This window comes from Alligator sinensis, unplaced genomic scaffold (assembly GCF_000455745.1).
Source record: "Alligator sinensis unplaced genomic scaffold, ASM45574v1 scaffold968_1, whole genome shotgun sequence".
Classification (NCBI taxonomy): domain Eukaryota; kingdom Metazoa; phylum Chordata; order Crocodylia; family Alligatoridae; genus Alligator; species Alligator sinensis.
In genome coordinates this window covers 40,312-63,246 of record NW_005843177.1, presented here as the reverse complement: position 1 = coordinate 63,246, position 22,935 = coordinate 40,312, and the positions used below count along the sequence as shown (strand labels likewise).

Below are 22,935 nucleotides of genomic sequence, written 5' to 3'. Positions count from 1 at the left end.
GGGGCCGTCGCTGCCCCTCCGCCCCGCAGCCCGCGCCGGATTAACCCTTGCGTGGCCGGAAGCGAACGCGGCTCCTTCCGGCAAGTCTGGCGAGGAAAAAAAGCGGTGCCCGGGTTAAACGAAGGAAGCGCGGGGGGAGGGGGCGGGGTACGTCTCACCTAAACCTACTCTCCGCTTTGTCCCCGTTACTCCTAGTTGCTGCTAGGGGCGCCCTGGTAACAGCGCGTCCCCAGTTCCGTGTCGTTCTCGCGTGATAAACTCATAGGCGGCTGCAAGGTCTCCCCTCAGATGTGTCTGGTGAAGGCTGAAGAGACCCAGATCCCTCAACCTCCCCTGGTTGGGTCTTGCACGGAGTCCCTAGCCATACGAGCGGCCTCTGGACCCTGTCCAGATCCCCCGCGTCCCTCCTGAGGCGCGGCGCCCAGACCTGGACACGGCCCTCCAACCACGGCCTGACCGCGCCGCGTGGAGGGGAGCGTCACGTCGCGTCCCTCGCGCTGTTGGCCAGGCCTCTGCTCATGCACGACGAGGTGCGGTTGGTTTTGTCGATGGCCTCGTCGCACTGCCGGCTCGTGTTCGTCTTGGAGTCAACCCTGAATCAAGATCTGAGCTGCTGCGGAGGACGCCCATCCCCCTACGTGCAGGTGTGCAGGGGTTCGTCCCCCCCAGGTGGAGCGTCTTACACTTATCTGTGTTGAATTGCATCCCGTTTCGTTCTGCCCGTTGATCCAACCTGTCCAGGTCGGCCTGCATGTGCTGCCTGCCTTCCGGTGTGGTAACTTTGCCCCATAACTTGGTGTCATCTGCGAACTTGGAGAGGGCGCTCAACACACCCTCGTCAAATCGCTGATGAAGATATTAAATAACACCGGCCCAAAGACCGACCCATGCGGGACCCCGCTGCCCACCTCCTTCCAGGCCGAGACCAACCCGTGCACCACCGCTCTCTGGTGCGGTCCCTGAGCCAGTTGCCACCACCTGACCGTGTAGGCGTCCGCTCCACGGCCTTTAAATTCCCTATGAGCATAGGATGTGAAATGGCGTCAAAAGCCTTCCTAAAATCCAGGTAGACGACATCGGCCTCCGCTCCTGTGTCAGGGCAGCGTGTGACCTGGTCATAAAAGGCTATAAGGTTTGTCGGGCAGGATCTGCCTGTGACGAACCCATGCTGGTTTCCTTTCAGCTTCGTTTCCCCTGCTGCGCCTGCTCAAATGTGCTCCTTGTTGATTTTTTTTCTAGTATTTTCCCATGGATAGAGGTAAGACTGACTGGTCTAAAGTTACCCGGCTCCTCCCTTCTCCCCTTCTTAAAAATGGGCACCACGTTGGCCCTTTTCCAGTCCTCAGGACCTGGCCGGAGCACCACGAGAGCTCAAACAGCCGTGCCAGCGGCTCAGCAATGACACTGGCCAATTCCTGCAGCACCCGTGGATGGAGGTCAGGGCCATAATGTCCGCTAAGCTGGCTTGGCTCCCTCCCTGGCAGTGTGGGCCTTGCTATCAGTGCCCAGCCGGCAAGCAAACCCTTATCAGGGGAGCCTGGGAGAGGAGCTGGGCTGGACGCGCACACGCAGCACATGCTGCGCTCTGGATGCCCAGACAGGCTCCCGTACTGACAGCGGGGCCAGGATGCACCCACAGTGTGACAGATTGCCACTGCCGTGCTGATCATCTGCAGTCTTTCTCAGCATCCAGATCAGTAGGCATCTCCAGGGCATAACTGAATGCCACCCCTGGGCACCGCAGGGACAAGTACTCTGTGAATACCCGACATGACAGAAAGTTGCCAGTGTTTTTATTTCAATGCATATGTCACTACATGAAGAATGAACCAACAAGAAAAACAGGTATGGGGAGTCAAGCCTGATTCGAGCATCCCTGGCACATGTAGCTAGAACTGCACGCTGCCCGCTCTATTCAGAAGAGCAAATGTGAAGCAGTATTGTATCATATCCTACTTTTTATAATGTTAGTATTTACTATTGCCTTTCCTTGCTCTTTGCGTTGCTGCTTTTAGTTGTCCATGTTAATACGCTCACAGCAGGGAAGATTTTAGTACATGGACACATGCGTGAGTTAGATTTCTGTACTTGGGGAAACTGCAGGACTCTGACATTGTAGTCTGGAGAAGCAGCCCCACACCTGCACAATGAAAGGAATTATGGTATAGATCTCTGCACACTATAAAAATTTAGGCTACAGCTTTGCTTATCTAACGAGCTTTCTAAAACACAATACGATTAATGGCGATATTGGAAAATTAAGTTCTTTTCTTATGGTTTCTAACTGCAATCCGGTTTCCTTGATTCTAAACTTTTATAGTCTTTGTTCTGACTACTTTAAGAAGGCTTCCACCTCTGAAAGAACAGCCGTCTTTGTAATTGTTTTCCACAGGTAAGGGATTTCACCTCTGCCTTCAAATTTTTTACTGTACTGCTTTTCCAAATCTTCCCTGAAATGACACACAAACCATTTCCAGTAAGGCAGCACCGATGTGTCAGGTGTGATGTTCCAGGTGTTATACGGATGTCCTGCATCTCGGTACTTCTTGTATGGGTACTCGCGATCACCACTAAGTATGAAATCGCAATCGCTTGCTACAAGACTGGAACAAATATCAGTAACAAGATGGTTTGTTGTGGACCAGTGCCATCCATTCACACCTTGAGGACGATGGAAGGAAACACTGTGGGCTCCATCATGATCAGCTATGGTGTTGGTGCACGCAGCACTGCAAAAGGGACACTGCTCCCAGCACCCACCCAGCTGCTCAGCTAGGATTTTGTGTGGCTCCTTTCTCAATGAGTGCAGACCAGTGTCAGCAAAGCCCTTTCTTAGCTTTTCTATCACTGGATCCAATGCTTTATTCATTGCTTTCTTCAGAAATTCTATATCTGTAATCTCCTGGTGTTCAATGCTTTTCAGATCGCTTCTTGGAAAGCACAGATCTCCTCCAAGTCTGCTGCAGAACTCATCCAGCCATGAGGATACATCACCCCTTCTGTCTTTCACCACCCTAGTAGAGTCATCAATAGCTGAGACAACACGAGAGTGCAAAGTATCAAGAGAAATACTTAACACAGTCCTCAGTCTTGGATTCCTTTGATTGAAACAATAATCCTCAACGCACTTTTTGATAAAACCCTCTATGAAGTCCTTTGGGAAGTGAATGTACTGCCGGTACTTGTCAAAGTTTTCCTCTTCTGCCAGGGATTTCAGAACATAGGCTTCTAGTTTGGATCGGTTGCCATTGAAGGCTGGATAGTTGGCCCTCATCTCACCGGCGATGTCAATGGCAGTCTTGTCGTACACTGCCTGGAGAAGCGCTGCAGACAGCTTGGCTCATAAGAAATCGGCCAACGTTGTGATGGAGGTGGCGCCTTGGCAGGAAATCTGAAAGCACTTGAAGAAATCTTCTCTCTTGCTTTCCAGGTACAAAGCTGGATCGTTTGCTTTTTTAAAGACTGCGTGCATATCTTTAAACCTTTGTGCTGCCCTTTTGCATAGGTACAATGATAGATCTATTTCATACTCTTTATTAAAGGTATACTTTGAGCTGCTGGGTAGAGAGTTTGTACCTCTCCTAATTTCTTTCAGTATTTCATGAAAGTAACCTCGATTGTAGTCTCTTTTTTGTTGCTCTTTCTGATCAATCTTTTCTTTGACAAGGTATATAATGTTATCTGTAATTTGCTGGATGTTTCTTTTGTCACATTCATCTAAACTGGTTTTCCAAATGTACATTTTTGTCTTTGTACAGATATGTTTAGAAAAATCAACAGAAAACTTATTTTTCCTGGAGAAATCCTTAATTCTTCCTGCTAGATAAGGCTGTTTAAAACGCTCCAGAAGGATACTCTCCAGGTCGACATCAATATCGGGCTCTTCAGCAGGTGGAGCCGCTGAGGACACTTCAGTGACCCAGCCAGTCCAGAGAGAGTTAAAGCTGCGTCTCAGTTCACTTTCACTCAGTTCCTTGCCTTTTAGTGACAGAGCCAAGTCTTTGCTTCTTTTGAAAAGTTCATTCTCATACTCTGACTTCTTTTCATCTAACTTGCTTTGGTTCTTCTTCAGTTCAATGAGTTTTTCACACTTCTTCTTTGTTTCTGCCACAAGTGACTCCTTCAGATCTTTCAGGTTCAGTTCAATGCCACCTTTCCACCGGATCAACATCTCCGAGTCCTTGTCCTCACTGAAATGCTTTTCAAACTCCTTCATGATGGCACTGTACTTTTCTTGAACTCGCTCTTCCAGGTTTCCGTGGCTGACCTGGAGCACGTCTCCGTTCCGAATGCAATTTCTCAGTTTTGTTTCCAAATCCAGTATGTGGCTTCTCAGCTGCCACGTCCATTGGCCATACATCACTTCTAACTTCTTGTACGTTGCAATCTCCAGTGAATACTTGAAGCTGAAAATAAAATTCTCATTCAGCAAAGCGCTCCACAGGTCGCTGATGCGGTCCTTTAATCCTGAGAGCTGTAAGATCCTGCCCTGGGATTCTTGTTTGGAAGTCATGAGGATGCTGTTCTTCAGGTCCTGTACATTCTGGCTGTACCTGGGATTTGGGGGGGCCATGGGTGGGTTCCCTTCCCACAGGTGAGCAAAGTAGTGGATGTGGCTGTTCACATCAAACCGGATCACATCGTTAAAGCAGGTGGCGTCACACAACTCCTGCTGAGCTGCTGTGACTGTCATTTCATCTAATTTTTCCTGCAAGCACCTTTGTCCTTCCATGTTCTGCTCTTTTGCAGCGATGTCGCCAACATTTTGGTGCACAAACAAACAGCCTGGGGAGAGACGGACTTTCTTCATCCTCAGAAAAGCCTGCACTGTGATCTGAAGGATGTCCTGCATTTCTGAGGGATTCTCCCCAAATATATTGATTAACGTCACGTTGCCGAGGCCAATGATGAAAGTGGCCAGCTCGTTGTCATGATTGAGTGACATTTTATTGGCCAGCTCCATGGCCCGAAGCCCCTCAGTATCAACTACAAATACGTAATCAAAGTGCAGATCTTGTTGGAGTTTCTCATCCACTTTAATGAGCTGCATAAAAGCTCCCCTGGTGCATCGCCCTGCACTGACGTTGAACTGCAGGCCAAACATGGCGTTGAGCAGCGTTGATTTTCCAGTGCTCTGGATGCCGAGCACCGAGAGAACAAACACCTTTTTGTCCCCCAGCTTCTCAATCAATCTGTCAAAAACTGCCCCCACCCATTTCAGTGGCACGTAGGAAGCGTCACCGTCCATCAGCTCAACGGGATACCCTGAAACCATCAGGTCAGCGGCAATTTGAGGTAGTTCAAGAAAACATTTATCTTTTTTATTCATTGCCTCCAAAGCTTCATAAATCTGCCCAACCTCTCTCAAAATGTGCTCAAGGCCAATGGTAGAATCATTTATTTCATTTGAGAGTGCCTCTAACTCTCTCAACAACTTATTTTTCAAGCCACCATCCACACCTTTTTTCTTTAGTGCCAAGATTTGAGACCATAATTTATGATAATCTTGTTGAAGAACTGCAAGCCGGTCGGAGGACAGGTCATCCATGAAGACTTTCATCCACTGCAAGAAGTACTTTTTGGTGGCCTCTGGATGCACCCTGAGAAATTCAAGCACGGATCTCATCAGGTCATTGAGGGGGAATGCTCTTTTCAGCTGCTTATTTCGTATCACAGACTTTTCTGACTCAATCTCACTCCGGTGCTGCTCAATGCTTCGGTCCCCTTTGTCCTGCAGGCGGGTAATTCCTTGTCCTTTCTGCACCACTTGTGCCACAACCCTCCTTGCAAGGGCAGTAGCTTTTCCTTGATGTCACGCAATTTATTCTCGTTCAGGAGCGTCACCAGAGTCTGTGCCACAGCTTTGGCTTCCTGACACTCTTCCTTGTCTTCATCAATGAGGAAACCATGCTGGTGAGCGATCTCTCCACAGGCCTCCAGACTGACGGTGCGGGGTGAGCCTGCCAGGAAATGCCTAATGGTTGTGGTCAGCTCGTCTATCAGCTCTGCTTCGTTCCTGTTCTTGAGGGCTATTTTGATGTGCTGGGTAGATCTTCCAGCCACAACTTTCTCTTTGTCAGCAAGAAGACAGATTAGAGGTTTTTTAGATTGCCAGAGATCATGTATAATTTTCATACTTTTTTTTATCATTCTGACCAGACTCAGTGATGAGAATCACGTTAATAGACGAAACTTCCTGTAAGAACTGGATTTGTTGCTCGTGTTCTCGTGCATCTCCGTGCAGGTTAGTAAAGGCAATGCAGTTGTCAAATCGATCGTCATCTCTCCCACCCGGACAATACCAGAAGATTTCCACCACTCCTCTCATTAGGAGGCAGTCTTGGCTGCTGCCTCTGCAATGACGATGGAAAAAGATATCGTGCTTGTGCTTGCTCAGCAGCGCGTTCAGGATCTGAGACTTAGAAGAAGCAGGAGAATCCCCAATGCGCATGAAGGACACCACTGGGGTGTCCACTCGGTAAATCAGTTTGTTTTTGTTAGTTTTAGTTCTTGTGCCATCTCCAGATTGCTCAGCGCCTTTCCAGCTCTTGTGGAGCAGGCTAAGGGCCCAAAGAGGGAATTGTATCTGGGAGCCACGAGGACTTGGCACCAGCAGTGGGAGGGCAAACTGGCAGAGCACAAGCTTTGTGCAAACATATTGCCTCATTAAATCATCTGCACAGTGAAAAATCGCCATCTGGATGTCCATTGGATGCACGTGTGTCTGATGCACGGTAGATCCACCAGCTCTCTCAGTAAGGTCATTAAAGAAGTCATCAAATGTATCGGAGGATTCGTCCTCATTGTCTTGGGTTGTTGGTGCATTTGCTGGGTCTTGTTCAGTTTTCATGTCATCCTTGCAAACCAGGTACCTTACACGGTAGTCCAGCATCATCAGCTTTTGCAAAAAATAAAATGGCAGCTCACTGTCCTTGCTGGGCTGGCTGTCATGCACAGAGGTCTTGTAAATGATGTGGAAATCTGTTCTCCCCATTTTCTGTGGATAATAGCTGGCAAGTCCCAGTCGCTTCAATAAATTCAGAAACGCTTGGTTTTCAGTAGTTTCCTGCATTTGGCCACTGCTGGATTTCACAACAGGTTTGGAGTTTGGTAGGTTTGAAGGTTTTCTTCCTTGAAAGATTTCTTCCATTTCTTTTATTATTATCTGTTTCTTCATATCATCATTTGTGGCTTCCAATTCTCCTTCTATGAGGGAATTCAAGTCTCCTTCCAGGCCTTCCCAATCACAGCATGCCCTATACTTTCGAAGGACACTTCTCAATTCAGGACACCACGAGTCTCCCATGCGACCTTCTACAAAAGCCAGTCACTTGCTCTTTTGCTCTGGAGACACATCTCTGGATTCGGGGGTTATTGTCAGACACGTCAGCAGCAGGAAAGCCTGAGCTCTGTAAACAGCCCCATCCCTCAGAGTCAAATATTCTTCATGTGCTGTTTGCATTTCCCTTAGCATGAAGTTAATGTCGGGACTTCCAAGGAGGTGCTGAAAGGTGTGGCTTTCCACCTGGTATCCGGTGCTGGCGGCGATGGAGAGCAGTAGCAGTTCTGTGTCCGTCTGCGCTCTCTCCCGCAGACCCTCCAGTAGAGAAGACAAAGCCAAGCTGACATGTGTTGTAGCCTTTACCTTTGCTTCTTGAATGGTTTCTGCAGAGGACAGTGGCTCATAGGTGACCTCCTGTATGTAACTCTTCATTTGCTGCAGTGTCTCAGTAAGGGCTGAAAAGTCCGAGACGCTGACGGGGTTTGGACACGCATCCTCGGTATGGAAAACCCATTGCATTATGAGAGAGGATCGGGGGAAGTTCTTCACGGAGTAGACGTGAGGGTCCAGAAGGCAGCGCAGCCGAGATCTGATGGAAAAGGTGTTTTGTGCCGGCAACTCTCTGCACAGAGAAACTGTCTTTTCTAAGAAGTCCTGAAGCCCCTTGTCTGACAGGCAGACACTGATCCACACGCTGTAGTCCTTTGTTCTTTCATTCAGCTTCTGTTTGAAGTCCATTAACTTCAACAACTGCTCTTCGTCCCCAGTGACGTGCCAGGTCTTCAGATCCTCCAAGAATGCCTTCGCCTCGTCTACTGCGCTAATTAATCCCTCTCCAAACAACGGGCTGGTGCTTTGGTTTGTCAGTGCTGCGTAGGCAACCTGGAGACTGCTGCTCACCTGATGAACGTCGGCAAAGTCCTGTCTGTGATTGGCCAGGATAATGTCCCACACTGGGATCAGCTGGAGGCCTCGGTCTATAACGCACCAGGTTTTGTTATTCATCACAAGCTCCGATTTCCATCGTGCAAGAGTATCCACATCAGGGGGGCCTCCCGTCTTGGTCGCAAACAGCTGAATCTTTGTTTCCTGGTTTTTCCTCCCTGTGCCCTGGAACGATGCTGCAGAGTTCGACGTTGATACCTTAACCACCCCTGCAACGCTGAAACCAAAGCCCGTGAAGCTACCCGCTACATAGGAGTTAAGGGCATCTGATGTCTGTTTCTTCACCTCGTCCAGCTGCTCTGCCCGAAATCCCTCGGAAGACGCTTTCCACCAGAAGATCCCACCGAAGTGGAGGGGGCCCTGGTTGACGTGAGACCCGAATCTGGTGAAGAAACCCCCGCACCGGCTCTTCAGCATCTCCAGCCTGTCTGGCTCTGGGGTGTGACTCAGAAGCTGCTCGATCCCTGTTAGCTCTTGCAGTGCTGCATTAGACAGTCGAAGCTGGTCCTTTGGGAAGTAGCAGGAGGCCAGAGGGATGTAATTGTACTTGGCAGTGCAAATGTACATGTGCTGACAGCGGGACCTGTGGGTTTCTTCATGGTCTGAAGCTGTGCTGTAATCTGTGCTGGTTTCGGCACTAAACCCCCAGAATCCACCTTTGGCTGCAACACTTATGCTGAAGCCCAGCTTCTCCATGGTTTTGGTGAAGGTGGATTCTGCTCTGGACGATGAAAACTCCTTCTTCTCAAACAGGGACCCTTGCTCTGGGCCGGAGAGCTTGAATCCGTCTGGGACGGTGATGAGCAGCTCTCTCTTCTCCAGCAGGTCCTCAAGCTTGTTTGTTCTGTAAATGCCCTGCAGGGCCAGCCCTCCCGACGCCCGCCTCAGCACCTCCTCGTCGGGGATGTTCTCCCCCTTGGACACCGACTCCTCCAGGACGTTTAGTTGCTTCTGCATGTTCTCTATCACCTCCACCAAAGGCTTCTCAGACGACACCCAGTACTCGCGGGGTACATCCATTGCTTGCCACAGTCGTTCCTCTTTGCATTTCACCTCTTCCTCCTGGCGGCTTCGGCCACTTTCCTGCATTTCCTTTAGCTCCTCCAGTGCTAGCCTGGCTTTTTCTTGCTTCTTCTGTAGCCTCTCCAAGCGCTCTTCCTGCAGCTGCTTCATTGTTGTCTTGCTGCCTCTTAATTTGAGAAGCTGTTGAAGTGCCCGCTTTTCCCATGGGTGCTCCACTTCACACTCAAGCTTTAGATAGTCTTCATACTGCAGGTGTTTCAAAGCTTGCAGAGAGGTAACCCCCAGTTTGTCCCGTAGCTTGGGGAGCCAGTACTCTGAGCAGAGTCCCACGTCGTCAAGTCTGGTCAGCAGTTCTTCCTGAACAAGATCTCTCTGAACCGGATCATCAGGTTTTTCATCTTCTCCAGACATGACTGTGAAAGGGGAAAGCATACTTGTGTTACTTTTGCCTGGATATAATTAGCCTCTTTCAATTAATGTTTTGAGATTTCTCTGGAGCACAAACTGGGAACACTCTGATTGGGGATGTTTCCAAACCTTCCCCTCCAAGAACTGCACAGGACATACCTGCCCTCTATATCCATAGTATCTGAGCACCTCATGACCTCTGATGTTGTTCTCCTCACAACACTTCTGTAGGAAAAACAGAGAAAGGCCACTTTCTTCATTTTATACTCGGGTCCTTTCCTTTGGGAAAGCCAAAGCAGGTATGCTTGTTTCTTTCCTGGACATGTAGATGTCCAGGTTTGGCCATCCCCGTGTCATTGGTGGCACTAACACACTCAGAATAATTCATGTCCTGGATGTGTAGCCCTGTGCAAGTGAGAGACTAGTATGTATGCAGACTGGGCTTGTACGCAGGGACAGAATAAGAGAGCTCTTGCCTTTCACCCTGAACTAAGCAGCTAGAGCACTTACCTCAGAATCCAAAGATCCACAAGGTATAACAGTATTGTTGAACCGCAGATGAAAAAGTTGGAGCAAACCAATTAAGCTTAACAGCTTTTGTCATTTTCCCTTTGCTCACGTGTGCTATGCCATGGTGTATGCGAGCAAGATAGGGAAGAAGGACCACTGGGGCAACCAGGCGGCCGTTTGGGGAGTGCCACAAATGGTTAGGGTCTAACAAACTAGCCAGTTTTTACGTATTTTTTGGGGTTTTGGAGCCTGATTTTGGAGGCGGGCAACGTTATGAAGACTTGCCAATGGAGACTGGTTAGTCGAGATAGACAAAAACACAGGTGTAGCCTGGGGAGTGGAAATAGTCCCAGCTTTGGCAGCAGAGTTTGCCAGAGCATTCCTATGTGTAACATTATTATAAGGGTTTTGGTGAGCTTGGCATTTAATAATAGCAACAGCACAAGGTAACTGTAAAGCATTTAACAAGGCATTTACATATGAACCATTACTAATTTTGGCACTTTTTGACATGAGGAAGCCTTTTTGCTTTTAAAGTTGACCATAATTGTGTACAATACCAAAGGCATAGCGAGAATTAGTGTAAATATTAACAGAGGGACCAGAGGCTAGGGTGCAAGCCCTGGTAAGGGCCACAAGCTCAGCAACTTGAGCTGAATACACATTGGGCAAGTGATGCCTTTTTATAACATTATATTGGGAACATACTGCATATCCTGCAACAAGAAAACCTTTTGAGTTTTTTTGACATGACCCATTAACATAAAATACTAGATTTGGGTTTTGCAAGGGGGTGTCCTTTAGATCAGTGCAGGGCATTGTTAGGTGAGCAGTAACAGCAATACAATTGTGGGGTTCACTATTTGAAGGAGTAGGCAACAGGAGTAGGGAGGCAGTAAAACAGGGCATTTAGTTAAAGTAATATTTTTAGCAGAAAGAAGCAAAATGTTATACTTAGTTAATTTAGCATTTGAAAGGTGTTGAGTTTTAGTTTTTAGTAAAAGGGCTGCTACAGCATGTGGGACAGCAACAGTAAGGGGAGAACCTAATACAAGGGTACAGGACAGTTCAACAGTAATAGCAGCTGCAGCTACAGCACGAGGACGTGGAGGAAGTTTGGCTGCAACTGGGTTAAGAGCAGAGCTATAATAAGCAATGGGACGGTGCTTGTCTCCATGTGCTTGAGTGAGCACAGCAAGTGCAAATTCTTTTTTTTTATGACAAAAAAGAATAAATGGTTTAGTATAATTAGGAAGGCCTAGGGCAGGAGCTTGCGACAGAGCTTGTTTAATAGAGGCAAAAGCGTCTTTGGCTTCTGAAGTTTAGCGCAAAGGCTTAGGGGTATTAACAAGAGTTAGGTTTTGCAGGGGCTTGACTATAGAGGCATAGCTAAGTATTTACTGGTGGCAGTATCCAGCCATGCCTAGGAAAGTACGCATTTGGGACACAGTAGTTGGTTTAAGGATTTTAAGAATAGCTTTTATTTTGGAAGAAGAAAGCAGTTGTTTTCCAGCGGAAATATTATGACCCAAATAGTGGACACGAGGGAGACAAAGCTGTAGCTTTTTTTTAGATGCCTTTTAGGGCAAGAGAGGTGAGAAGAGTTAAAGAATTAGCTTTACAGGCTTTAAGGGAGGTAGATGCTAAGAGCAGTTTATTAACATACTGCACAAGCGCAACATTTAAAAAAAATATTATGTCATTTAAATTCTTTAGAATTTGAGAAAAAAGAGAAGGGGATTCAGTATAGCTTTGGGGCAATTGAGTTTAGGTATACTGAAGTCCCTGATAGGTGAATGCAAAGAGAAATTGGCTATTAGGGTGTATAGGGATAGAAAAACATGCAGAACACAAGTTAATAACAGTAAAGTAACAAGCATTAGGAGGAATACAGGACAAGACAGTGACTGGATTTGGTACAACAGGAAAAGTAGGTAAAACTGCAGAGTTTACTGCACAGAGGTCTTGTACAAAACGATAGGCATTCTTCCCAGGTTTCTTTACAGGAAGAATAGGTGTATTACAAGGGCTTTTAGTCGGGACAATGACACCTTGCTTTAAAAGAGCTGTTATAACAGGACATATTCCTTTTTTAGCTTTTGGGCTTAAAGGATATCAAACAACTTTAGGTAATGGCTTAGCTGGGTTTAATTTAATTTTTATAGGCTGGGCAGTATGAATTTGCCCTACTTTATTAGCATGTTGGGACCAGAGAAACGAAGGGACAGCCTTTATGATTTTTTTCTTGTAACACAGAAAGATTAGGGGACTCAGGCTCGGGAGGTGAGCTAGCGAGAGTAGCAAGTACAGCCATTTCATTAATACAGGGAACATCTAAATAAACACCATTCGGAGAACAATAAATAGTACAGCTGAGTTTACAAAGCAAATTTTTGCCTAACAAATTAACAGCAGAACAAGGACTGAGGTAAAAAGCATGTTGATTAGAAACAGGACTGAGAGAAACATGTAAGGGTGGGGAAACAGGATGAGGAACTATTTGACTTGAAATTCCTACAGCGTTTGCAACAGCAGAGGAGTGGGGGGCTGTAGAAAATGTTTTAGCTTGGAGAATAAAGCGGCTTGCGCCGGTATTTACTAAACATTTTGTAGGAGTACCGCTTATTAAACAGGAAACAAAGGGATCCTCTTGATTAAGTGAGAGAAGCGGGGCTGTGATGATGTTATCATTTTTTAGGCTGTCCTAAGAGGAGGCTTTTTCATTCGGGACAGAAAATTGAGTGAGAGGAGGTGGTGGCTGGTTAAATGTTATCCCCGGCTGGCCAGGCCGGTGAGGACATTGAGCCTTTTAGTGTCCTGGATGGCCACAATAATAACTGCCATTATTTTGGGACTGAAATTCTTGTCGTTCCATCCCATGACCATGTTTCCTGCCTCTGAATTGTTTTTGATGGCTTTTTCATTCGGGACAGAAAATTGAGTGAGAGGAGGTGGTGGCTGGTTAAATGTTATCCCCGGCTGGCCAGGCCGGTGAGGACATTGAGCCTTTTAGTGTCCTGGATGGCCACAATAATAACTGCCATTATTTTGGGACTGAAATTCTTGTCGTTCCATCCCATGACCATGTTTCCTGCCTCTGAATTGTTTTTGATAGAAACCTTGGCTTCTACCTCTGCTAAAAGTTTGTATTTGTAAAGACATTAGCTTAGTTTCCGTGGATTCCTTTTTCTTTTTTTGGCAGGCTGTACAGTGATTAGCAATGGTGACTAATTTTGTAAGCGTCTTAGTTTGCCAACCTACAGCAATTATACACAGCTCTTCCTGGACTTTAGAAAGAAGTCCTTGGACAAAAGCGGCAACTGCTTTTGGGGCAGTTTTAGCTGCATCTTTAATGCTAGAGTGTTTTTTAATTATAAGTTTTAAGTGATCCATGTAGTTTGCTGGGCATTTTCCTTTGTTTTGCTTACAGTTATTTATTTTGGCCCAGTCAGTTTTCCTGGGGCAGATTTTAAGCACGGATTTAAGAAGGCGTTTTTGGGCACTTACTAAGCGACCTTTTATTCCGGGGTCTTGACGAGGCCAATTAGCCTGTGCGATGAGGCGGTTACGGACTTCGGAGGGCAGAACACTTTTCATTAATTGGTTTAAATTTGCCCATGTTGGCTTATAACTTTTGATTACAGTTTCCAATTCATCTTTAAACTTTTGGGTTTTTCCCTGATATTGGGGAATTGCTTAACAAGGTTTAGGAGATCTCCTGGGGTTCAGGGGGCATGGACTGTGACTGTAGTTTTCCCATTTGGATCCTGCCCTGGGAGTTGGCGTAAAGGCATAAGACGAGTTTTTTTTATTTTTAAAGGTGGAACTGGACCATATTGGGTGCCTGACCTTAAATAAGAGGAGGTTGAGGCTTTAGGTGACAGATGCCATGTTTTCGGTGGCCGTGGGCATGCCCCGGGGGCAGGTGATGGCTGTTGAGTGATGGTTTTTTGATGGGGTGGGCTGATTTTACAGGAAGAATTTATTTGGTTACTTTGAACTTTTTTGAGTTTTGATTGTGCCTGGGAAAGGTATGGGGGTGGCACACTGAAAAAATTAATTAGGTTTTTTACAGATTCATTCTTAGTTAATTGTGGATAAAGTTGTGTTGGTGCTGGTAATGTTGTTGATGGGGGATTTCCTTTTGGTGCACTTTTCTGTTTTAATTTTTTTATCTGAGATTTTAGTTTTTCTTGGGAGTCCTTAAGGCTCCGAACTCGAGATTCTTGACGTTTTTTGGAAGCTTTTGCATACCAATCAAAAATGTATCCCACTGAGTTTGTGGTGTTTTACTGCCTCTTGACTCAAGGGCTCCGCAGAGATGAAGGATTTTACTTAAATTAAATGTTCCCTCCAGGGGAAACTGCAGGCTAGCATCATCTCTGGCATACCCGTTCCATTTGTCTAGAAACTTACAACTCTTATGGCCGCAGTGTGTGCACATGTACAATGCTGGAGTCCCTTTTGGCGGAGCCGGTACGTCTTTAGACCCTCTGCTTCCCATATCCTTAACCTCAATTCACACAGGTCTTTCACACAGGAGAGGCTTATTGAGGGTGTCCGGTCAGGTCGTGAGATTTGCTAGCGGCACAGAAATGCTGTGGCTAATGTCCATAGCACCGGCACACAACGCAGTTGCTCACTGTTGACACGGCTCCTTCATGAGAGTGGGGGTAGGGAAAATTTGTTCCACAACCCTGATCTTTTTCAGTTTAAGAGTTTTTACCTTGCACCCTTGCTTTCGAAGAGCACCCAGTCTGGTGTCCTCGGGGCGGCTGCACAAGGTTTCCACTCCTAGCTTTAGAAAGACCTCATAGTTCTTTGCAGAACTTAACTCAGTTTACACAGGGAAGTACATTCACTGACAACAGCAACACAGTTTCTTACTCTTTTCTTTAACTTTAATTTACAGTTTCTACTTACATAGTGGGTCTGACAATTCTGGCAGCAAAAGGGTCGGATAGGGTAAGCCTTAAACAGCGAACAGGAAAACACACAGGCAGTCTCTCACTGAAAAGCCCCAGTAGAGATTTCAAAAGGTCTTTTACCTTAGTTTGGCTAGCCGGGGCATCAGTGAGGAGACGGTCTGTATCTCAACCGATCACTCCAGGCGTCTCTATCTGAGTCACGGCACCAAATTGTGGAAGAAATTAAACTTCGCGTTGTGGTTGTATTAGAATTGGCAGAGCCATCTAGGTTTATTTAAAGCTATACAGGTGATCACGGAGAGTTCTCAAAGGAACTCTGACCTCTACAAGTTTACAAGTGTATTTATACTTCAGACAGTGAGAAAAGATGCAGGGTTCAGACAAAGCAACCTTGAGAGAAACAGAAAGATGTTGATCATTCTTTTGTCACACGTAAGCAGTTTACTTATTTAGAAAAAACATTATGTTTTGGGAACAGTTATCAGCTTCTGGTTCGGCGGAAAGGAGGAGGTTAACATCTGCGCACAGACAAAACAAGGCATGAAGGTTTTTCCTTATCTTAGAACATTTTAAAACACACAGCATCAGCATCTTCTTCTCTTTTCTTTTTCTTTCTCCTTAGTCAAGTAAGAGGCCTGGTTAAACTTATTTCCACACTGTTATTAATGTTTTAGGACACAGCTGTAATATAGCGTATTTAGAGTACAGGCCCTTGGCTTGCTGTTGAGTCATATTTCTACAGCTTTGACTCAGCTTTCCTGAAAATGGCCGAGCCTGACATCCACACTTTGTCTCCAATTTGCTTACAGGTTATAGAGCTGCTTGTCACCCATAGCTCATGCTGCACAGTCCAGCCCCCTGCCTAAGGCAGGATCACCCTATACAGCCATAATTGAAGCTCTACGTAAGAATACCATCAATCCTGATGCAATACAATCCTAACACCCGAACCTGTCTCAGGTAAAGCAGGGGGACCATAGTCCTCGTGCAAGGCTGGAGCACCAGATTCAAAGGCCATGTGGCACTTGCAGAGCCCTGGGCTGCAGCCCAGCAAGTGCTGCCTTTGGAATGCAGGAGCAGGTGCTCCACACTGGCTCCCCAGGCTGGGGGTCCCCAGTTTGGGAAGCAAAGGGGAGGCTTTGCCCAGCTTTCCAGTCCCTGAGGGTGGGGAGGAGTGGAACAGGGGAGAGGGTAAATTTCCATGCTATAAAGAGATGCTTGTTCATGCTTCATCCCATGAATTTGCTCATGCTACTTAGCAGAAAACAAAGTTAGTCTTGGATGCCTTGACAGCATACCTATAGGACTGATCTCACTAGCAACTGGTTACTGAAAACAGAACTAGATTATACCAAATATTTTGGGGGATGGACTAGATGACCCCTGGAGGTCCCTTCCAACCCTATTTCTGTATAACCTTAATATTCATGCTTGATAACTCTGACTTGATCTTTCTTTTTTAAAATACAACATTTTTGTACTCTACATTTCTAATGGTGTTTTGCCATTATTTGATGAACAATAATATATAGACTTTCCTCTTATCATTCATTGTCCGTTTTTCATGAGCAGAAGCATCAGTGCTGTTGTTCTCTAAACATGTGGTCTTTTTCAGTGGTTACCTGACCAGTGCCTCTGTAGCAAAACCCCCAGGTTTTTTCTTTTTTTTTTTTACTTAAAAATACATTCCCTCTCCTTCCCCAACAATTTCGGACTTTCCCTCTGCCCTCTCTATTCTTTATAAATAGACGTTATAGGTAAGCTAAGATAAACTCTTGTATTCCATTACTGTAACAAGCCCCTTTTTATATTGTCCATGTAGCATTGTAAATAGTGCCCTGTTATTTTGGTATTGATTTTTACTGTTTTATATTAATATTGTATCATTTAGGCCTGTTTCTGTGAGTTAGCCAAAGTAATGTCAAGTCTCCATCTTGTGTTCTATGCCCGGGCATACCCCATTGTAATTGTGTTGTAACTGTGACTCATACTGACCCCTCCTATATAAATTGGTTCCCTGGATGATGGATGAATGAGAGTCCTTGAGACATAATGGTAGCAGGCCTAAAAATAGCTCCTACTGAATGACCGGACGATCAGCTTAATGACCCTACCACTGCCTTGCATTAACTCTCCTTGAAACCACAGACCTACTCATAGATTTTCATAGACATTAGGGCTGGAAGGGACCTCAGAAGATCATAGAGTCCAGCCCGGAAGTCAGCTGGGGTCATAGGATCCCAGCAAGATAAACATCCACATTTCTCTTGAAGGTGTTCAATGTGGGCGCTTGAACCACCTCCGGCGGCAGGCTGTTCCAGACCTTGGGGGCTCGGACAGTAAAGAAATTCGTCCTTATGTCCAGCCTGAAACGGTCTTGTAGGAGTTTGTAATCATTTGACCTCTTCATCCCTTGGGGTGCTGTAGTGAAAAAAACATTCCCCCAGATGCTGGTGAAACCCCTACTAAACTTATAGGTGGCCACCAGATCACCCCTGAGTCTGCGCCTTTCCAGGCTGAAGAGTCCCCTGGCTCTCAGCCTCTCATCATAAGGTCTGTTCTCCTGACCTCTGATCATGTGCGTGGCTCTCCTCTGGACTCTCTCAAGCTTCTCCGCATCCTTTTTGAATTGTGGAGCCCAAAACTGGATGCAGTACTCCAGCTGCGGCCTCACTAAGGCCGAGTACAAGGGGAGAATGACATTCTGGGATTTGCTTGAGAAGCATCTATGGATGCAAGCCAGCATTTTGTTCACTTTACTAGCCGCCGCATCGCATTGAAGGCTCATGTTCATCTTGTGGTCATTCATGACCCCCAAGTCCCTTTCATCCGTAGTGCTAACCAGTGTAGCACTGCCGAGCCTATAAGCATGCTGCAAGTTTTTCCTCCCAAGGTGGAGAACCTTGCATTTTTCGGTGTTGAACACCATCAGGTTCTTGTCCGCCCATTTTCTGAGCCTGTCAAGATCTGCCTGGATTGCCCTCCTGTCCTCAGGTGTGGATGCTTTACCCCAGAGTTTCGTGTCATCGGTGAACTTGGCCAGTCCACTTCTGACACCAATGTCTACATCATTAATGAAGATGTTAAAGAATATAGGCCCTAGGACAGAGCCTTGAGTGACCCCACAGGGCACCACGATGATTGACTTCCATCAACCACCACCCTCTGGGTCTGACCATGGAGCCAATTCCCCAGCCAGTGGATCATCGTGAGGTCGAGGCCACAGTTGGCCAGTTTTGCCAAGTGGTGATCGTGGGATACCAGATCGAAGGCTTTTTTGAAATCAAGATATATGACATGAATCTCTTCTCCCTTGTCCAGGTGATAGGTCACTTGGTCATAAAAGGAAATGAGATTGGTCAAGCAAGACTTACCTGCAACAAACCCATACTGGGTATCCCTCAGGATATTGCCATCAGCTAGCCTGTTTAGGATAGCCTCTTTGATAATCTTTTCTAAGGCCTTCCCCGGGATAGAGGTCAGGCTGATGGGCCTGTAGTTTTCCAGATCTACTTTCCACCCTTTTTTGAAGATAGGCACCACATTGGCCTTCCTCCAATTGTCGGGCCCTTCACCAGAGTGCCATGAGTTCTCGAAGATCCATGCCAGGAGCTGAGCTATGATGCTAGCCAGCTCTTTGAGTACCCTTGTGTGTTAACCGTCAGGGCTGGCTGACTTGAAGGTATCTGTTAAACCTCAACCCCACATGAGGCCCAACGACTAGGGAATCCGATGAACCAATTGCCCATGGGATCCTGATACTCATTAGCCAGAGCAGAGCAGGGGGCAAACACCAGCACACACTGCATTCAATAACTTTATTGAAGTGGAGGCAACTTTGGGTGGGTCCCCACCAAACAGAGGAGCGGCCACACACAGCACATCATTGCGTTCATACATTTATACTTTCCAGGCTACACTCCTTAGCATTAAACCATGCCTAGTTCCCTCCTGTTACGCCCATGGCTCCAACCCTGCATTTCCATGGAATTGCCTATGCATTAGGTCATTATCATGAAACTTTCCACTCTGCGCCTACATGAGGTCGTCACCCCTGCCTCACCCCTACTGTCTTTGGTCACTTACAGTTCTCAAAAGCCTTCTTTTATATTGTCAATATACCATTGGTTTCCCTTCCCTGTTTGGTTTAAGTTCCTCTACTTTACAATTACACAAACAGTCAAACAATTAGACAGATGTGACGGGCTAGCTGGCAGTGACCTAGCCCAGGGGTTTTGAAAGGGCAAAAGATGATTGGAGGACTTGGGATTCCCTTTCCTCACCAATCAGGCCGCAGAGATTCACCTGTCATGTCCCCTGATTGGCCCCTGCGTGTCACCTGGAGGGGGATAAAAGGGGCAGCACGGCTGACTCAGGGGAGAGACCAGTGAGGGACTATGAGGAAGGAGTTTCAAAGAGCTGAGCCAGCGGCGGAAGCAGTTGCCCCAGAAGAGCCTGAAGGAGCAGGACCTGCAGGCAGCAGTTGGACCCTCAGCAGCACGGGAGATGCTTCCTTTTGGGCTCCAGGATCCCCTACGAGAGGCTGTGGCCAGCACGAGAGGCTTCCCGCTTCAGCAAGGATCTGAGCAGTGACCTGAGAGATCCCCAGCTCAGCTTCCACTTCTGTACAACCACTTCGGAAACACAGAAACGTTTTCTGTAGTTCTTCAGTAAGTTTACGTTTTCATTTTGGCATTGTGTTCAGCAGTATGCAACTTCCTTCCCCTTCAAAGTGTTTAAAATTAATTAAACAACTCAAGCACAAAAAGAAGTTTTCAATTGTGTCCTGCCACTCACCCAAGTCACCGCGTCAGTGCATTAAGTAAATGCTGCAATTGCACTCAGATGATGGCCCATGCTTCTGCTTTATGCAACGTCTGCTCTGCCGTTCTGCTAAGTACCAGGTTTTCTTCTTCTGTTTAAAAATTGCAAATTGCCTGATTAAAAAAACTGAATTCACTGATTAAACCCCCCCCCCCCCCCCGAGCCCACATTTTTCCAGGATTCAAACAAATCCCCCATTGTATATATATTGTTAATTTAATACAATGTTTTATTGATTTATTTACAGTTTCAAAGCAATTTGGAAGCCTACGAGTGCACCCTGCACTGGTAGGCTTCCCCTGGGGCAATGGGGTATACTGGTGCACATGTGGGGGGTGCAGGGACCCCCCAGGGCACCCAGCTGCAGCCAGTGGCCCACAGCATTGCTTCCCCCTGGACAGCATAGGCTGGGGCAGAGCAGGAGCTCAGGGGTGGTGGAGAGTGGGCACAGGGGGGCTGCATGGAGTGGGCTGGGGGCAAGGGTCCATCTGGGCTTCAGGGCAGGGCAGGGCCCAGGTGGGAGTTTGCCCCCTGGAACAGGGTGACTGTGGCACTGGGGGTCCTCAGGGAGATTTGGGGGGAGTCACTGTGGGGCCAAGCAGGGGAGGCGGCCATGAGGATCTGGCCCTACTGCTCACTGCCCACTGCACTCTCTCCCAGGCCTGAAAGAGACAATCCTGCCCCACCACGGGTAGGGTCACAGGGCCCATGGGGATTGGGACAGGCTACAGAGTGTGTTTCTGTGTGTGCGTGTGCGCGTGCGTGTGTGTGCGCGTGCACTGTTAGAGTAGGGTCTGCATTTCTCCCCAGTTCTCCCAACAATGTCAGCGTCTCGGATCGATCGGGGGTGCCCCGGGGAGCTGTGTGCTCAATTCATAGGTCTCAAGGTGACCTGGCCAATGGAAGTTGCCCCGTGGTGTCTGGGCAAAATCCAGACAGCAGACTGCTGCATATGAACTGTGAAAGCTTGGACAGCATCTCTTGCATAAAAATGCTGGACAGTAGGGTGTAATGGGGAATTAATCTACACTACCTAGGAGGCTGATGAAGTGCAGTTCATAGGTGCAGCTCTGAAAAGTGGTGTGTACATTTAAACAAGCACCTAACCTCATCCCCAAAACTGAAGCCAACTTCCTGCAGCTCAAAACACAAAACCTGCCAACTATCTCCAGTACCCCAAAACTGCACACCAGAATCTATCAAAGACAACGAAACCCGACTACCTGTGGGGGCACATTCCTCACCAAAAAACCACTCTGCCTCCAGTCTCTCAGGCCTGATCCTGAGAGGGAACAAATTACAATGCAAACCACTTTTCAGAGCCGGGCCTATGAACTGCACTTCATCAGCCTCCACCTCCATTTCCATTTTCAATGACTGGCTTTCTTGCCTGCATTGCGGGCCAGGCCAGCCTCTGGCTTCTTTACTATTCCTTCAGTCCAGGACCAACTGCAGGTACTTCCTCAGCCTGACAAGGGGGTTTTCAACCCTAAAGCTGGCATCCTGGGCAGCTAAGCTGAGCTCACCGGGAGCCTCACAACTGCACTGCAACCAGCAAGCGTCACGCCTATCAAAGACGTGACAGGTCTGGGTGTTTCCCAGCCAGGACTTTGTGTGTGCATGTGTTCGCTGGAGGTTATGGCACCTCCTTCCTGCCTTTCACCAAGGGATCATTGGCCCTGGCATTTACGGGGCTGCCGTGCTGCCAGCAGTCCCACCAGGCCTCCCTACCCTGGCAGGGTGCAGTTTTAGTGGTCATGCCCATGACCTGGGGCCTCCTCCTTCCCCACAGCCCCAGCCCATACCTCCAAGTTCATCCTGGCAGGGGAATGAGCTCAGCAGGGACGTGTTCTTCCCCTGCTGGCTGGTGATGCAGTGAGTGCCCCCTCCAGCTGAGAGCGGGGCATTACTCGGCTTTTAAAACATTCAAAAAAGGAAATTGGTGCAGACAGAGTGAGGAAGGTGGCACTCAGTCCATCTGCAGGTGGAGCTTGGGGAACCCCAGCAGCAGGAGGTTCACCTTTAGGAACACCAGCTGCTCCACCAACGTAGGATCCAAGCAGGTGCGGTGGGGTGTCACTACTTCCCCAGCAATGCTGGACACCCTCTTGCTTGGAGCACTAGTCAGTGGACAAGACAGGTGTTGCTGGACAAACGTGGACAGATTCTGCCACATCTGGCTGCAGCTTGCCCAGTAGGTCAAGGGTTCGCAGTCCAGTGGTGCCACATCCTCAGCGAGATAGGTAGCCACCAAAGCCTTGGTGCTACCTGCCTGAGGCTGGGGTCTGGTGTGTTTGGACCCCAGCATTGAAGTCATGCCCATGGTTCACATTGGCAGTGGCTGGTGTGGAGGAGACTGGTGGCCTTCTATGACCAGGTCACAAAATCCTTAGACGCAGGGGTAGCAGTGGACATAGTCTTTCTGGACTTCAGGAAGGCCTTCGACACTGTCTCTCACCCCATTCTCATTAAAAAGCTAGGGGACTGTGGCGTCGATGCCTACACAGTCAAATGGTTTGCTAACTGGCTGGAGGTCCGTCACAACCCAGTGATTTTGGTGCCTCGGCACGATGGAATTTTCCCGCCACATGAGAGCCTCTTGCACAGCCAAAGGTTTTTGTTGCAACAGAAAAACCTCAGTGCAAGAGAGTTCCCGCCATTTGAATGCAAATTTGTGTTCTGCTATTGGCCAGTTCTAAATTATTCTTACATGGCGGCTAGTAATTGGCTTGCTAGCCGTTTAAAATTTCGTGCGACTTCCGCCCAGGTCGGAGAACTTTGAGCACGCTGCAGAGTGCCTCTAAAGAGATCTGACTTGCGGCTGAGCTGGTCGATAGACTGATCACCTATCGATTCTTCTCCCCATCGCCAAGCGCAATCCCCGACGTACCCTTTCCCTGCCGGCTTAATTTGTGGATGGATTAGCTGGTCTGAGCCTTGCCAGCTGGAGCAACTCACATAGTTGTTCAAGCGACCGGACCACCTGCGTCGCGGCTACAAGCGGCATAAGTAAAG

At 47.6% G+C, this 22,935-nt stretch overlaps 2 pseudogenes; one reads left to right on the top strand and one right to left on the bottom strand.

Moving 5' to 3' along the window:
- The window catches only part of LOC106723127, a 216,340-nt pseudogene that overhangs the window by 155,089 nt on the left and 38,316 nt on the right, over nucleotides 1-22,935 (top strand).
- LOC112548452 lies at nucleotides 1,791-9,661 on the bottom strand (annotated as a pseudogene).